Below are 17,971 nucleotides of genomic sequence, written 5' to 3' on the forward strand. Positions count from 1 at the left end.
TGAACATTAGTGCAAATGCTCGTGTGTTGATGGAGGGGGTGGGGGGGCTCGTAGTCTGTTGTGAGCGTGAGCCCCCACATAACAATAGATAGCGAGGCATGATGACTTATTAAACAGAGCCAACCTGCAGCGTGCCTTTTTCTCATTACCTTTTCAATTCCCTGCTTTAGAAAGGCGTCGGGTACGTTGACCAAACTCTTGCCGTGTAATTCTCTCTCGGCCGTGCTTTCATCAGCACTATTGGCTGGAGGAATATGAAGCTGATTTTTATCTATCTGCCTCTATAAATTCACAAAAAGCCCTCGAGTCCCCCCCCACCACCACCAAAGCCTTCTCCCTCATATGGAAGACATCTCCATGATGTGGTCGCCACTATTGCTGATCCCCGGTATCCGATAAAGCTCCCCCTCTCCTTTTTGTCAATGATTTGACAGGCATCTGACATGAGCCTTTTTTTTTTTTTTATAATACACTTGTTTACACCACGCTGCTCACATGAAAGCACATCTATCTATCGCATCGCACTCTTTCTCACGATGGGGGACATATATTGACGCCTACGGATTCTTGTAATTTGATAGGACGCCAATTAAATGAGTACTAAAAGGAGAGGAAAAATAAAACCTGTGCCTTCATATGTAATGTTCACTTCTGATATATTACCACCCTCCTCCCCCCAAAAAATTGTGCTGTTAAGAAATGAATCGTTTTAAAGTTTAAAATGAGCAAATATTTAACCCTCATAGTATTTTGCTGAACTGTGAAAAATATAGAAACATTTCTTTTCAGCTGTTTTATTTTGCGTCAAATACACAAGTTTCAAAGATTCAGAGAAAGAAATAGGTTGGCCTAATTGACTTTTTTGAAGAAAAAAAAAGAAAATCTTAAATTGGATTTTGATTTATGTTAGAGCTCATGTTTTATGTTATTTAATTATTACGAATGTTTTGTATTGTGTTTTTTGTTGATCTTGCTTGGAAGTGGGTCACATCCCATTTAGAAAATCTGGAAGGAAAAACTAATAAATTGGGATGACATATATTTTGATGGTCATGTTTTTCTTCATTTACTTCAGAATACTGATTGGCATTTTATTTTTAAGTGTAGAGTGGGTCACATCTACACGTTGGAAAATCTAGACGGATGTTTGGTGTTGGAGTTACAAATAACTTTATTCTGGTAGTCTTACTTTTTCCTTTTCAATAAAAAAAAATAGACTGCCTTGTGTTATTCTATTTTTTTAAAGTTGAACCTACAAAAAATCTAGAAAAATATTGACAAAAATATTTCTCCCCTACTTTCTTTTTACTAATGAAGAGAATAAGTTTGCAATGTGTTTTGTTGATTAAATGTAAAGCGAGTCACACTAACCCATTTGAAAATAGGGATGGGAATTTCAATAAACTGCTTTCACTGTGATTTCCTGGAAGCTCTACCACTACTCCACTAATAAACACAAAATCAAGCATCATACAAGTGACAAATGCCTTAAAATAAAAAGTAGGAGCAGACAGTTGGTGTCACACGTGCTTACTTGAATGTGTTCACTTCTCATCTGCTCTCCATTGCTTTCTGGCACTTTTGCAGCAGTATCCTGGCGTACTTCTCTTTGAAAGTCTACAGCGACGGTGTCACTTGTGGGAGGGGAGAAAAAAAAAAACTTTCATCACGCATGGCTAGCTAATCAATTGAAATCCAGCTGCCTTAGCGCAGCCACCCACCCATACCCCCCCCCCCAAGCGAGGTTGTAACGTAGACTTGCTCTGCTTTCATCAGCTCAGCCTGCTCTTAAAAAGAGGACTCCTGCTCTGATGAATTTTTCAGTTTGAAACAGATACTTTGCTTGCACACCTATGCGGACTTTCTTACTCTCCTGTCGGCTTTATTTTGGTTTGTCGGTGTAAAACAATGCAAATTATATTCTTCAATTTTAAAAAGAAAAGGGAAAATGCTCATTGTGACATCATAAAAAAAATACATATAATTGGAACAATGGAAATTCATTTTGTCTGTGTGTAAAGTACAGTTTTTTTTATTTTAGATTTTTTGCATATATTTTCAATGTGTAGTTACGCAATATACTAGAACAATATTTTTTTTATTTAGAAATAATGGAGGAATAATTAGGAAACTAAGTGTTTTTCCATTATTATTTTTTTGTTTCTGACATGGGCCGTTTCAGATGTAATCATACAAAAATTAAGAGTGAAAAACAAAATCTCAATTTCTGAAAGCTACTTTTTTTCTTTGTCACTGGGGTCAAGTAGACCTGTTTTACATTTAATCATCCAAAAATGCAACAGCACAATGCATTTTTGCAATAAATTGCATTTTTCTCCCCCAATTAAAAAAAGTGAATGAACATTTTTCACATTGTTCTGATTTATGTAAAAAGAAGAGAAAACCAATGTCGGATTCTTTTTCCTCCAGCTTCTCAAACAAGTTTGACCTGCAACATAACTGAAAGGTCAAGCGGATGCTGCTTGGACAGCTGACTCCAAACTTTTTCCATATAATTTCAGAATGAGTTGTTGTTTTGATCGCGTACGAGTCCCAAATTGATTTTCATCAGCACATCACAGTTTTTTTTTCTCCTTTTTAATGAGATTATAATAATTGTAAGGTTTGACAAAATGCATTTCCGCCTCCCTTGTTAACTCTCTGCGGACTGGCCGTACATCATTATTATTTCATATTTGCAATCTTCAGCTCCATGAGGGAGAATATTATCTGCAATCATCGCTGTCGTCGTCATCGCCCTCGTCGTCCTCGCGATTCTCTTGGTCGCCTCCCAAATAAGTCATTTAGGTGTAAAGCAGCTTCATTTACTCCACCTATTCATGCCCCCCCACCCCCCCGGCCCCCGACCGGTTCTTTGCTGTCATATATCTAAATACAAATCTTCATTTTCTAACTGACAGCTTATTACCTCTGAGCACACATGCTGATAAATTTAATTCCAATGAGTTAGTTTCCATTTTAGAGATCCCATTTATCCGCTAATGTGCTAGCAGACACACACTGGTGGACAAAAAAAAAAAATAGAAAGAAAGAAAAAGTCCTACACGTATTTACAGTAAATTTATGACATTTAAAATGTATAAAATATGTAATCACAGTCTGGTCCTAATCATTAGTAGTACGTTTTTAGAGTAAATGTCACTTTATATCGACATTCCTGAGTTCAGATTTTTTTTTTTTTTATAAAAAGTACAAGAGTCTTGCAATATTGTGACATGCTTTCTCATCACAATTGTCAAAAATATTTTTTTTTGTCTTGTGATATTACTTTTTTCATATTCAAATAGTTTTGTCAATTTAATATTCTGACATTTCTTTCTTTATCATAACCTGTCTCACAAATAAAAAAAAAATGCTAAATGATATGATTGTTTCTTTTATTATTTGATCAACCTTTTCCCAAAAAAACAAACCATGACTTTAATGTTATAATATATTGATATATACAGTTTCTAGTTTTCTTTTACTAATCATTTGTATTGTGTTTTCTCTTGCAGGGCGGTTTTTGTGCGGCAGTATTTTCTCAAGAAGTAAGTAAACTATTATTATTATCAGCTATGATGTTGCTCCCTCCCATCGCCCGTTAACAATGTGGCTAATGAGCCCCATTATAGGATGAAAGTGTTCTCAACAGGTATGAGAGGACACTGCTGCTTGGAAACTGTGAATGTGCACTCCTCTTTCGAAGCCCCCCCCCACCCCCCCAAAAAAGCAAAAATGGGTCTCATGAGATAAAAAAAAAGAAGGCTTGCTTGAAAATAAAGATAACTGGAGAGCAAACATAGGAATATTAAAACGAAACAGGACTGACGTAATTGTCATATTCATTATTTTTTGCAGTGTATCAAAGATAACAGAACGGTGTTAAAATAATTTTTGGGGAGGAAAAAAAAAGAAAATTCCCCCTAATGATTTGGTGCATGGATCAAAATTTCCCTTTTATTGACTAATTGTAGTTAAAAGCAAATGTAAGCCTAATTAGCGGTGCTGTGTGCAATTACGGCTTTTGTGAGCAGACTTTCTGCCGCCGCAGCATTATTTTTCTTTTTTTTTCCTCTCTGTCTTGCAGCAGGGCTTTTTCCCACTGAAAGGCTTCACGCTCGGATTAGCCGTGGCTCAATTGCCGCGAAAAAAGTTCCTGCTAACTTGCAACATTTCTTTCACGCGCCTCCCCTCCTTCAATTCTCGACCATAAAAACAAGATAATGCACAAAAACCTGTGACCTTTAACACAAAAAAATAAATCAACAAACCCACCATTTTAAATGCTAAATTGTATTTTTTTTTTATGGACAAAAGCAGCAGAATGTAAATAAAACCGATATGACGGTTTGTCAAATGAATTTATCTTTTTGTGCTTGTCTGCACAAGTTTTGCCAATGTTATCAGCAGTTTTCGCTCAAGAATAGCTTGAGGTGTTTTGAGTGTAAATCCGGCCAAAGCTGCCAAACACACACACACACACACAGCATATGCTAAATACAGATAAGAGTATTCCTAATAGATCTGCAAAAAAAAAAAAAAAAAGTCTGGTCGCAGCGTAGCTCAATGGATGTGCTTTGAATGTAGTTGATAAGTTGGCTTAAGCTTGAATGCTGTAGCCCGACGAAACATTGTGCAACTGGGGCCCGCTCCATCACAAAATTCGCCTTCCAGTAAAGACCCCCTTTCTGGGGGGGGCGGGGGTGTGGGGATTAGAGAAAAGCCTTCCAGATCAGCTCATGTCTTACTATAATTTATGATTAGAAATACGGACGTGCCAGGAGGAAAAACAGGCGCGTCGGGATTTTTTTTTTTTTTAGCCTTTATCTATTTTGTTCCGCTAAAAAAGCAAAAGTAGGGATTTTGTCTATTTTTTTTTTCAGCATCTTAGAATTGGATGGATGGATGGATGGATGGATGGATGGATGGATGGATGGATAGATGGATGGATGGATGGATGGATGGATGGATGGATGGATGGATGGATGGATGGATGGATGGATGGATGGATGGATGGATGGATGGATGGATGGATGGATGGATGGATGGATGGATGGATGGATGGATGGATGGATGAACTGACTTTAATTTTGCAACTTTATTTTGTCAGCAAGAAAATCAATTCTCATATATTTTTTTCCGACATGGCTTCTTTGTAATAACCACAGTGGAATCATTGTATAGATTCTTTCATTAATCAAAATCTTTATTTAAAAAAAAAAAGGCATCATTTCATTCTGCGCTGTAAGAAAGTTTGCGAGGTGCTGTGTGTGTGTGTGTGTGTGTGTGTGTGTGTGTGTGTCAGGAGGGCATCTCTTGGCTGCCTCCTTAATAAGCTGCTTGCGCGGGCCTCTACTGTAATATATTGCAGCAATAAAGCAATTCCAAAGCCAGCCTGGCCTTTTGACCGGCGCTGAGAGTGTGGAAAGCAGCAGGCCCACCTCTGCTAACTAGGCTGCCTCTCTAATATGAAATACCTGTCCCTGGCTTTTCACAATCGGGGAGGCGGAGGGGGGGGGGGGGGGATGAGGCTTAGCGCTTGATATTTTCATTTGGTCCCCTCGCAAGATGCCACCGTGCCGCTTTAATCTCGTGTTTGACGTCGGAGCGCTCTGTTCATGAAAAGTCGGCCTCAACTTTGACCCGAGGGGAGGGGGCCGTCATAGAAAAATGACAGTGGTGGGTGGGAAAGGAGGGGGGGGGGGGTGTCTATCCTTGACCCCTTCCCATTGGCCTGCCAAAGTCTTTCCCCTGCCCTTCTTAATCAGGTGGGACCCTTCCCTTTTTAGCAGGGAGATGTACTCTCTCCTTCCAGCTGCGACTTTCATTCCAAGTGGGCTCAGATGTCCGCCGATAAAGACGCAAAGCAAGGAGGAAGGGGGATGCTGCTTAGTTTTCCCTCATTGATTAAAAAAAAAAAAAAATTGTAAATCAATTTTAAAATAGATTGGTCCAACTTCTGATCAGATTGATGATTGTTATTTATTTATGTATTTGTTCATTTATTTATTTATTGGTGTATTGATTGATTCCTAAGTGTACAAATTGAAGTCTAGAATTGATCAAGGGAGCAAAAATATTCCAATCGCAATTGTGTTCAACACAGCATAAGAGGAGGAAGAGTCGGTTAATGACTTCCTCCTTCTTGGTGCTGTTCTTTCCCAAAGCGGTTGTTGTGAAGCACGAACGGCACAAACAAGCCACTTCTCGGCCGCCTGCTGATTGACGCTCAGAATCAATTGCTCCCACATCGCATCCGTGTCAGTCTAATAGGGCGCCGCCCGCTCTAATGATAGGCTGCTCTCCAGCAGATTATAGAGTGGCATCAACAAAGACTCGCCTCGCCTGCTATCATTGAGCAAAAGCCTCATTTTCACTCACGGCAGGTAAACACACACAGATTACAATCTTGACGGGATATGGAAGAGTCTACTCGTCTTTAATGGAGAATGAATTATTAATACGCTCGCATTAGTGAGAGCCGCTTATGTTTCCTGGCTTTAAAATGACGCCGACTCGTGATTGGTGATTTGCTCACTTGCGAAGAAATTCTCAAAATGTTTATTGATTACGATAAACCACAGATTGGCGATGAAGAGTAGGTGAAAACGTTTTATGGCGGGAAATAAGCATTGATGGCAGATGTTGCTGATTGTTTGTTTTGAGCCTTTTTTCGTCTTGCCGGCGGTATCAAAATTGGGATTTGAGAAATGGATTCCCAAAACAGGTGTGGCAGACACTCTGCCAAAATTCTGGATGAATTGCACACTTTGTGTGTTTTTCTGCATTCTGAACTGATTTGCTTGACTGTTCAGTTCTTTTTAAGTGAGCAATCTTACAAATTCAACTGGGGATCACGTAATTATTTCCTGTGTATGTGTCACAATAAAAGCTTTGGCACATATTGGAAGTCATCAAAACAAATGTGTTTCCTTAAAGACCCCCTCCCCATACACACACACACTCCTTTGTGTAATTGTAGTTGTCAAGTGAACACAACACGGGCCCTCTCGCTGCCAACACGACGGCGATCCAAAACAGGAAGCGCCAATAACGTTTAGCCGCCGTTCCTCCGTGTTTACACTTCATCAAAGTTTGATTGACTTAATTGAAAACAAAAAAAACAAACTTCCATTCTTCCAACAATTTGTGTTGACCCGCAAGTGAAATTGGATGAGTGGGGAAAAAATGTGGCGCGCATCAAGTGGCACGTTTGTATATCGTCGGAGTTGGAAAAAGATGACAAGAGAAGTCGAGGCGAGACAAAAAAAAAAAAAAAGAAGAAGGGCGCGGCTAATGAGACTAGTTAGCCATTCAAATTTATGGAAATGTTATTAATTACAGACACCTATCTCTCACGGCGGCCATTTGGCGCAAAAGGTAATTACGAGCGACAATGACACACACGGAACAAGCCAAGGCGATCAAAGAAAAAACGGAGGAAAGTTGCGAGGCGAAGCGAGCCCGGCCGCGGGCTAGCCAGCCTCATTAAAGTCCCACTGTGTTGATCACCAATTAACCTGCTTTGTTTTTCTCCTTTTGATGCTCCCCCTCAGCTCGTAGCCTCGATGAAGGGAGGCCGTGAGTCGGAGGTGACCCGCTCCCGAGTGGCGCCCGGTGGCGAGGCCGTGAGCCTTGATTGGTCCTCGCCAGGGATGGGGTGAGTGACAGCTTGGAGTTGGCCAATCTCAGTGGGGAATAATTAAGATGATATTTAGGTGAGCCTCATGTGTTGATGAGATGGATTGACACGAAATGATTGTCTCATTTGCACTCCACTAGAATGAAATTAGACGACGCTGATTGGATAGCTGTATTGTAGTATGAACTGTGTTGAGGTAACAGTAATTAGCTACAGATGATTTAAAAAAAAAAAAAGTAGTAAATAATACTTTAATTTACTTCCGAGGCTAAAATGAACCAAAATTTGTCTCTCAGTCATAAAAACATCACATGGGCATACTTCCTTGATACCAATTAATGCTTTGGCAGCATCTTATGATGTCCAGAGAAAGCACTAAAAAAAAAAAATCATGTTTTATTTCCTTTTTTTTTTTACTTCAGGTGTCACTACTCTAAAAATCCTCCTGTGCAAAAAAAAAAAATTGGACTTGGCGACTGGTGATGTCACAGAAATGCCGCAGCAAAGTTCAGCGAGTGTTTTTGTTCCCCGCCAGTGACGATATGAAAGTGCTTTAATTGACTGGGGCTCAGAGAAGAAGATTAGCAGCTCGGACAGAGATGGTGAATAGGTGAGAAAATCTCCGGGCTGATTAGACGCCCAACAAAATGGGTGGCCTCTCTCAACTTTTATTATGCGGCGATGGAGGTCATATTTAAAATGAGAGATTAGCCGCTCATCATAATATTGGCGGATTATCAGCTACCTGCTAGCCTGGCCGCCGGTCGATAAGAGTTTGACTGCATTTCGAATTAATTTTCCTCAGTTTTACAGCCTCCTATCTTGTTATTGATCACGCCGTTAATCCATAAGCAAGCGCATCCTTTCCCCCGAGCGGGAATAAAGAAAAAAAAAAAAAAGGACTGACTAAGAACTCGAGGAGACGTACAAGTTCCTTCTCCGGTCCTCGCATTGATTTCCACGACAGCGGGAGCTCGTCACACCTCGGCTCCTTTATCTGTTTGTCTTCTCCAACAGAGGGACCTCCGCTGCGGGTGAAATGTAGCCCGTGACCCCTTGACCCTCGGGGTCCGGCATTTGTCTCCAGTGCAGTGACCACAAACAACCCCTGGTTTTGCTGTAAATGTCAGCGCGGTGCCGTTCCCGCCCTCTCGCCTGTGAAGCACAATGCTGCGCTCAAGCTGCACTAATAGGACACTTTGATGGCAGCGCCATCATCGCTTGTCCTGTTTGTTTGATTGATCTACTCACTCTCTCGCCCTTCCTCTCTGTCTCTCTATCTGGGCACCATGTCCTAGTGACAGTATTACCTCAAAAGCTCTGTTAATTATATACTATATCTGTGTGTCTGTGTGTATATATATATCTATATATATACATTTTATTATTTTATTTTTATACTGTCCATTTTTTACTATCCGTTAAATGACCTCGTTTAATGGAGACAATTTTCTTAATGTAGACTTCTCCAGAATAATTCGCAATTGATTATTTTTAACCCGAGATTATAGTTCAGTTACTCAATGTTAGACGAAATAGTTTTAAAAATATTTATATAATATTTCAGGCGTCAAGATGAAATGTTTAATTGCAACATCATCATGGGTTTGGTTTCTGACTAAAATGACCACTGACTTGGTTTAAATATAAAATATCTAATTGAAGTGTACGCCAAATAAACAGACAAATTGTTTAATTGATTAATTAATTAAATAAAAAATTACATATTTTGATGGAAGAAAAAAAAATGTCCCCTGGATAAAAAATAGTTTCCATCAACAGATCAATTTAATAATTTATGAAATATTAAATGAAATGTAATAAAATTTTATTATAATAATTGGTGATTAGCTATGTCAAATATTTGGGCACACATTTTGAGAAGCTGTTCTTGCTGGTTGAATTGTCAATCCTCACATGTTTTCAGTGATTCATGGTGTGAAGACATTGCTTGTCATGCATCCAATTTTCAGCCACCGTGTCACACCCTTCCCCCCCTCAGACCCTTTTTCCTCCAAACACACACACACACACACACACACTTCATCATCGGGCCTCCCGAGGTTGGTGTCTGTGCGTTGGGACTCTATTGTTGCCCACCGCTGGATAATGCCCTTATTAATTGTACCTCTTTGTAAGGTGTCAGCTGCAGCCTCCGATTGAGATGGATGGATCTCTGGAGTGCGCTCTGCTGCACAGCCTGCAACACTGCAGGGCCGCCCGTCTGCCCGCCCGCTGGCCAAATGCACACATAAATGTGCTACTTTCACAAAGATCATTTTTAATCATTGATTATTTTGTGTGTGTAGTTAATTAGGTGCATTGAAGCCTGTGTGCTGATCAACAGCATTAACATCAAATCCTTTTCCTCTCATTAAAGGAAACAAAGTCGTGACAGTTCATTGATGCACGTTCCTCCTGGCTGATGCTGCTGGTTTGAGCTGCACTATGGATCGCTCATTTAGGTTGGAGCACACTAATTAAACACGATTTATAATTATACAATGTTAAATGACTCAAAAAAAAAAGGTGGTGTTGGAGAACTTTTATTTTTGGGGTCAATTTTTTTCCAGCAGTTTGACAAAAAGTGATCAGAATTTAATTTGTCACCCAAGTTTATGTATGGAATATTTTTTATTTATTGAAAGTCCATTACATAAAACTCGTAAAAAACATATGGATCACCATAAAAAAATTAAACTGAAAATAGATTTTTTTTTTGCATCATAATATATTTTCTTTTAAATTAGGATGAAAATAATTCATATAGTTTTTTTTAATTACAACCATTACAAATTGTTTATCTAATTTTTTAATGATGAAGCATAGAGTGGCTCACATTGAGTGACCCATATTTTTTCAAGTATCAAACCAGAGAAAGCTTCATTGTCCCATTTTATTTTCCCAAATATGAACTCTGTGTGCTGAGAATGAACCAATTTTTGTACTATCACATTATTTCCTAAAGCCAGTGAATGAGACTATTAAAAAAAAAAGAAAAAAAAGACACTGAACATGAAATGATCCACTCCCCTCAGATCCCATTTAAGAGAGGGCTCTGCACATTTTGAAACTGTCCATTTTTTTTTTGTCTCTTCAAGTGTGGCTGGAATGTTTGAATTCCAGCATTAAAGTGCGGCGCCCGCTGAGTTAAATTACGGTGTCAGGCGGTTGGGAGTAATCAATAAGAATACACGAGGGCGCCGTGTAGCGTGTCTGCTCCGAGCAGCGGGGACGCCACCGCCCCTTAGCCTGTCCCCCAGCAGGTTAGATAAATATGATATTGAAACGGGGGCACACTGGATTATATGATATCAATGTGGAATCAGCCAAGTGCTATTACACTCTCCTGGCCCACTGTGAGTACTATTGACAAGGCTGGCTTTGAACGGCGCTCCCTTTACTCACCTCGGTCCACCTTCCCTCCCTCCCTGTGGCTCTGCAAGCACCACAGCAGGACTGGGATCTTCAGATGGATTTACACTGTATGTCCAAGTGCCCAATTTCCATTTGCATTTTTTCAATCTGTCTCCATATACATTTCAAGTGGGATGTTTCCTCTATGGATGTGATGTACTTCAACACGGAAGTAAACAGTTAATGAATGGAGCGTTTAATTGGCCTGATCAAATCATATTTGGAGATCAATAATCTATAGAAGGTGTGTCAAACTGTGGTCCGTGGGCCAAATTTAGCCCAGAGTGTAATATATATAACTTCCTGTCTAGCCTCCTCTGAGGATTGCGTAATCACACGGCTGCCTATGTTGACAGGCTATGCAGTTAGACATAAACTGATCTCTGTCTTTATGTCCCTATTTAAGTGTGGCTAAATTAACTAATTTCTGTATTGAAGATGACATATATAATGTCTTGTGTTTTTTGTCATCTGTCTGTAACGTTGTGTTTCTTTAGATGAATAAAACGGCTTTGAGAAGAGACCTTCCGGAGGCTACGAAAAAAGGTTCTCCAGCTTTATGGCAGTGCGTGCTAGTGATCCCGGGATGCTTCATGTGCTTACCTGTACAATAAGAGATCTCCAAATAAAATTTACAGTGAACAACTGAGAAGCAGTCGTCCATTTATTTCATTTTACATTGTTGTTGTTTTTTTTTTGTTTGTTTTTGTTTTTACATTTCGTTTTACAATGGTGGGTTACAGATCCAAACAATTTTCAACTATGGATTTTCGGTCGAAAAAGGAGGTCATCGGTAAAGGAAGAGCAACTCCGGAGTTAAAAGGTTTGATTTGGACAACGGGATCAAACAGCCAATCAGAAAGTGGGGGTGAGGGCGGGTGTGGCACTTTTTACTTTCTGTGAACCTATGACCATGATTTTTCCCTAATAAAGTGGCCTGTGATTAGGTAAACCTGAAAATGGCGGTGTACCTAATGGAGTGTCTGAATGACGTCACAGATGAAACAGCCAATCAGAAAGTGGGGGGTTGTTCGGGTGTGGCACTTTTCACTTTCATTTAAGCTTCGACCATGATCTTTCCCTAATGAAGTGGCCTGTTATTAGGAACACCTGAAAATGGCGGTGTACCTAATTAAGTGTCTGAGTGACGTCACAGATCAAACAGCCAATCAGAAAGTGGGGGGTTGTTCGGGTGTGGCACTTTTCACTTTCATTTAAGCTTTGACCATGATCTTTCCCTAATGAAGTGGCCTGTTATTAGGAACACCTAAAAATGGCGGTGTACCTAATGGAGTGTCCGAGTGACGTCACAGATCAAACAGCCAATCAGAAAGTGGGGGTGAGGGCACGTGTGGCACTTTTCACTTTCATTTAAGCGTTGACCATGACCGCCATTTTCAGGTGTTCCTAATAACAGGCCACTTCATTAGGGAAAGATCATGGTCAAAACTTAAATGAAAGTGAAAAGTGCCACACCCGAACAACCCCCCACTTTCTGATTGGCTGTTTGTTTGTGACGTCACTCGGACACTCCATTAGGTACACCACCATTTTCAGGTGTTCCTAATAACAGGCCACTTCATTAGGGAAAGATCATGGTCAAAGCTTAAATGAAAGTGAAAAGTGCCACACCCGAACAACCCCCCACTTTCTGATTGGCTGTTTGTTTGTGACGTCACTCGGACACTCCATTAGGTACACCGCCATTTTCAGGTGTTCCTAATAACAGGCCACTTCATTAGCGAAAAATCATGGTCAAAACTTAAATGAAAGTGAAAAGTGCCACACCCGAACAACCTCCCACTTTCTGATTGGCTGTTTGATCTGTGACATCACTCAGACACTACATTAGGTACACCACCATTTTCAGGTGTTCCTAATAACAGGCCAATTCATTAGGGAAAGATCATGGTCAAAGCTTAAATGAAAGTGAAAAGTGCCACACCCAAACAACCCCCCACTTTCTGATTGGCTGTTTGTTTGTGACGTCACTCGGACACTCCATTAGGTACACCGCCATTTTCAGGTGTTCCTAATAACAGGCCACTTCATTAGGGAAAAATCATGGTCAAAACTTAAATGAAAGTGAAAAGTGCCACACCCGAACAACCCCCCACTTTCTGATTGGCTGTTTGATCTGTGACATCACTCAGACACTACATTAGGTACACCACCATTTTCAGGTGTTCCTAATAACAGGCCAATTCATTAGGGAAAGATCATGGTCAAAGCTTAAATGAAAGTGAAAAGTGCCACACCCGAACAACCCCCCACTTTCTGATTGGCTGTTTGATCTGTGACATCACTCAGACACTACATTAGGTACACCACCATTTTCAGGTGTTCCTAATAACAGGCCAATTCATTAGGGAAAGATCATGGTCAAAGCTTAAATGAAAGTGAAAAGTGCCACACCCGAACAACCCCCCACTTTCTGATTGGCTGTTTGTTTGTGACGTCACTCGGACACTCCATTAGGTACACCGCCATTTTCAGGTGTTCCTAATAACAGGCCACTTCATTAGGGAAAAATCATGGTCAAAACTTAAATGAAAGTGAAAAGTGCCACACCCGAACAACCCCCCACTTTCTGATTGGCTGTTTGATCTGTGACATCACTCAGACACTACATTAGGTACACCACCATTTTCAGGTGTTCCTAATAACAGGCCAATTCATTAGGGAAAGATCATGGTCAAAGCTTAAATGAAAGTGAAAAGTGCCACACCCGAACAACCCCCCACTTTCTGATTGGCTGTTTGTTTGTGACGTCACTCGGACACTCCATTAGGTACACCGCCATTTTCAGCTGTTCCTAATAACAGGCCACTTCATTAGGGAAAAATCATGGTCAAAACTTAAATGAAAGTGAAAAGTGCCACACCCGAACAACCCCCCACTTTCTGATTGGCTGTTTGATCTGTGACATCACTCAGACACTACATTAGGTACACCGCCATTTTCAGGTGTTCTTAATAACAGGCCAATTCATTAGGGAAAGATCATGGTCAAAGCTTAAATGAAAGTGAAAAGTGCCACACCTTCGGAAGTGATTCGTTCACTCTCGTTCACTGAAAGATTTCATTCTTTTGAACAAATCGTTCACATCACTGGGGGGGGATGTCATTGCCTCTCAGTCATGAACCTCACCGCACGTCACTGTTATACTGTATATAATATTTGACATTCATACATTTATTTGGGTTGACAGTCATAATGGCCATTACAAAGGAAACTATGATTACGATGCGGCCCGCGACAAAAATGAATTTGACACCCCTGATCTACAGCATTGTTTGAATGGATTTCATCTAACGCTAGAGTATACTTGCTTACCTACCAATTAGCTGGCGTCCAGCTAGCTCACCATTGCACATACAGTAACCTCATAGCGCTCTATTGATTGACTGCGGTGGCAGTGGGAGGGGGCGGGAGAAACCTTAAAGGCCATTATCGGCGTCCTCTTCAGATGGACCCAATAGGGCCTTTCTGGCAGGTCACAACCTCGCCTGGCCTTTGTGTAAGCAAACCCCCTCCTTCCATAGCATCATTATCACGCTTGTGTTAAATGACACTCGGGTCAAGAAAGATGCTCCACGTCCAGGTCTCACATGTGAATAATCTTGCCGCCAAATGTCATGCAACCGCTTCATCTCCATGTCACCAAATATGTCAGATGAAAAGCATTGGAGGTCACCTACAAAAGTCTTGCCCAAAACTCACCCAGAGGCGCCCCGTGGAAAGTTTAAAAAAAAGAAATAAGAGCACTGTTAGAATTTTTTTTGTCTTTGATTCTACATCAAAATTAAGGAAAACAATGGAGACATTTGATTTATTTATTGTTTGATTTATTTTTTCTGTTTCACAGCTGTCACAAGCTCATAAGCATAAAGGTCAGAGTCGAGCATTCTGATTAAAGTTTGGCGCCTTCGCCGTCCGTCTCTTAGCAACGCTACATTTCATCGCGCGCTCCTTGTGGGCACTTATCTCTTGCTCTCGTCTATAATGAAATGCCAACCAGCTCGCCGAGGAGTCGACGAGTGCGTGCGTGGACTTGCTGCCAATCAATACGGTCGTCCTCGCGTGTTGTGCTTGTGAAGAAAAAGTCACTAAAAAAAAAAAAAAAAAAACAGAAAATTGCAAAATTAAAGGGGAAGGACGGCGGAGTGCAAATGTGGCCAGCAATTTAAAAAAAAAAAAAAGAAAGGGTGGTTAAAACAATAAAAAGATTTGCTATTGTGAGAAAAATGAGAAAGGATAGCTCCAGTTGACAACAACATTTGGAGCTCAAGTCATCATCTATCCCATAATTACCCCCCCCAGGATGAGAATGATGACTTCCATCATTTCCCTCTTAAAGCAGAGGTCAAAGGTGCAACTCGGACACATTTAGCACATTGTCAGCACATCAGCAGATTCTCTTCTGCACCGCTCATGCTTTGCTAGTGGAAATTTCTTCATGCTTTTCTTCATGTCGTGTGTTGAGACTATTGTTGTGTTTTCATTCAATATGTCAAAATGTTATTTATAATCAAGTGAACATGTATGGTGTACATTTGGTATTTTTAACGTTTTTTCTCTCTTTTTTTAATTTTAAATTGACTGGCATTTTTTTTCTATTATTTCTCTATATTTTTCTTTTAATAAAAAAAAATCATCGTCAACATATCACTTTGGATGAGGGTCTTCATAAGCTTTTTTTTTTTTTTTTGCTGCTGCTCCGTGCTTAAAATGTCAGCCAAGGTCTAATGATTGGCTTTTTAATTGCGACCCGATCCGCCCCCTCGGTGTGTGCTCTGTGTGAAAGTCCACCCACGTAAATGGTTGGCCATAACAAACCTTTTAGTGAACCTTATTGACTGCGGTGGTCATGGGGAGGAACAGAAAGGGGGCGAGGTCAGCGGCGCAGATGAATGGCCAATCATGTGTGGCGATACGACAGGTGTCGTCATGTGACTCCTTCCTGCTGCTTCATTTAATCCATGCCAAGCCTGCACGTGCCTCGTGAACATTATTATGTAAGAAATAGAATATTAGAACAAATGTGATTTGGCATGGCGACGCACTGGTTAGTCTGTCTGCTTCACATTTCAGAGTGTGCGGGTTCGAGTCCAGCTGGATGGATTACTTATAATGAAATTTGATGTGACTATTTTATGTCAAAGACAAAGAAATTGGAGGGGGGGGAAACATTGTCCCATAAGTCACTATATGTTCTTCCCTTTTTGTGATTTAATTTTAGGTATTATTCAAACACCATTTGACAGTTGAGGTTTCGTTTTCCTATCTGGGGATGCAGTTGGAGTGAGCTTTAAAAAGATTTATAGCTGTCACATTGTTCCAATGCTACTGCTACTACCACCACTGATGAAAACCCAAAAATCCCGGAGCAGGCAAGGCGTGTGGACAAAGCCACAAAAAAGTCTTTTCTATTCACAGGGCTGCACTGAAACTCAGCAATTAACAAAAGTTGTATTCTACGGATGCTTTACCCGTACAGATTCATCAGCCCGAGTGTACTCCCTGCAATCATATCAAAAACAGTTTTTTTGTTTGCTATTGTTGGTCAAGCCAAAGGGAGGTCACACTAATAATAGCCGAGGTCAGCGGCGGGAGCCAGCCAGTCTCCTAGTCACAATTCATTAGCGCTCGCACACACACACAAGCGCAACATGGGGAAATGCCAGACCATCGATGATGTCATCAACACATGGCAAAAGTATGAATAGTGGATCTAGATATATAAACTGTAGAAATACAATATGGTATGTTTGTTTTTTTCACCCACCACAATTCATATATCAAAGCTAGCATGGCATCTTTCACACACATTAGCGCTCCATCTAGTTTCACAAAGCTGTGTTGCTATGGTTTCTTTTATTGTTTGTGTATCAATACAATAAATGGTCTTTTTTTTTCCAAATAAAAGCCTGACTATACGTGGTCATTTTCAAAATAAAAGCCTTACAATACACAGTCAGTGGAATTTTCTTTCGTTTTGGTATTTACGTTCTTGTTGTCATTACGTGCAGATGAGTGAAGCTGTCGGATGGATAATACGAGCCTTCAATCGTACGTTGTGACACTTCTCCCCCATCCCGCCACGGCGGGGTCACACCAAAATTGAAAGTGACAGTGGGAGCGGCATGTTCAACTGTCTGATTGGACCAAAAGCTGTCACGGCCCAGATCAGAGCTCTCTAACACCACGCGGGCTTTCTTCTCAAAGTCACAATTTGCTCTGAAAGCTATGCTAAGCTAACCCTATTTAGGTTAACTTAACCTGGAACATTAACAAATGAAGAATAGAATTGACAAAAACACAGTATCAGTGATAGCATCAATATCCAACCCTAGTTAGAAACCCTAACCCCAGTTTGAAACCCTACTTTGAAACTCCAACCCTAGTTTGAAACCCGACATGAATTCTATGCACTTTTTCCACTTGGAAGAAAATCCATGTATGACAGGTTTACCACGTTTGAATGCAAGTTGATTCATCTATCACGTTCCTTCACGTCTTCTCCCTTCCATCCTTCACTCATCTCTTGTCGAAATGCAGCAGTCTTCACGTGTGTCACATGTGTTTTCTTCTTTCTTTTGGTCTGGAAGCAATCTCGGCCCGCTTGTGACCCCTGACAGCTGCGGGTCTTTATTCCTCGCCGGCTCCTCTGGCACTTCATTTACTGCAAAAGCTCTCAGATTCACACCTCTGCAAGTGTTTATTAAGTGCACACATGCATGGCGGAGTGCACCTCAAGGGCTTGGGGGGAAAAGCGTGGCCAGGAAAAACATGCGTGGATGTCACACGGATCGCGTAAGGCTGCTTCCAAAATCGCTGCTATTGCATTCAAGACACTGAGAAAAAAAATAGCGTAATTGTTATTGAACACAACACTGGAGCACAAAC

General features: G+C 40.7%; 1 protein-coding gene across 5 annotated transcripts in view; it reads left to right on the forward strand.

The window, feature by feature from the left end:
- The window catches only part of mctp2a (multiple C2 domains, transmembrane 2a), a 156,843-nt gene extending 148,588 nt beyond the window's left edge, over nucleotides 1–8,255 (forward strand). For all 5 annotated transcript variants that reach the window (XM_085913666.1, XM_085913667.1, XM_085913660.1 and 2 more), the window contains 3 exons: nucleotides 3,519–3,551; nucleotides 7,560–7,663; nucleotides 8,068–8,255. The gene's annotated coding sequence lies outside the window, so the exon portion shown is untranslated. The remainder of the gene's footprint in view (nucleotides 1–3,518; nucleotides 3,552–7,559; nucleotides 7,664–8,067) is intronic.
- The last annotated feature ends 9,716 nt before the right edge of the window (nucleotides 8,256–17,971 follow it).

Source organism: Syngnathus leptorhynchus, chromosome 6 (genome assembly GCF_054491065.1).
Source record: "Syngnathus leptorhynchus isolate UIUO chromosome 6, UIUO_Slep, whole genome shotgun sequence".
NCBI lineage: Eukaryota > Metazoa > Chordata > Actinopteri > Syngnathiformes > Syngnathidae > Syngnathus > Syngnathus leptorhynchus.